Genomic DNA, 485 nt, shown 5'->3' with positions numbered 1-485 from the left:
TTCCCTACTTCTTTGCACATAGAATTCAAAAGCAAAGCTTTAGAATATGTTTGCATCATTGTTTGATGCATTTGAGCAGGACAGGTCCACAAAAACTGGTTGAACAAAGCAGGATTAAAAGCATATTTGACATGAATACAGAAGTTTGCTTTACCTCTGTTTCAGTATCATATTGTTCAATACAGGAATTATTTCTTCCAGTGTATAATGTTGTAATATCTTTGCACAGAATTTAGAAGTTGGACATTCCTGTCAAATATGGAAATGCTAGGGAGTCAGTCTGATAAATGTGACAGATACTGAGTTAGTGCTGGAACCATAATGGAGTCACATTCAGCCCAAGCTGGTGAATTGCCAGCCTGAACTAGATAGGGGGTTTTGTCCATGGACACCCTCACTAGTGTGAGATGGACTGAGTGCTTTAGACAAGGTGTAGCTTAAAGCCAGAGGTGTCTCTTGAGAGCCAAGACTTGTCAGAGAGTCAC

This window comes from Merops nubicus, unplaced genomic scaffold (assembly GCF_000691845.1).
Source record: "Merops nubicus isolate BGI_N331 unplaced genomic scaffold, ASM69184v1 scaffold3523, whole genome shotgun sequence".
Taxonomy (NCBI): domain Eukaryota; kingdom Metazoa; phylum Chordata; class Aves; order Coraciiformes; family Meropidae; genus Merops; species Merops nubicus.
Note: the sequence above shows the minus strand (reverse complement) of the source record.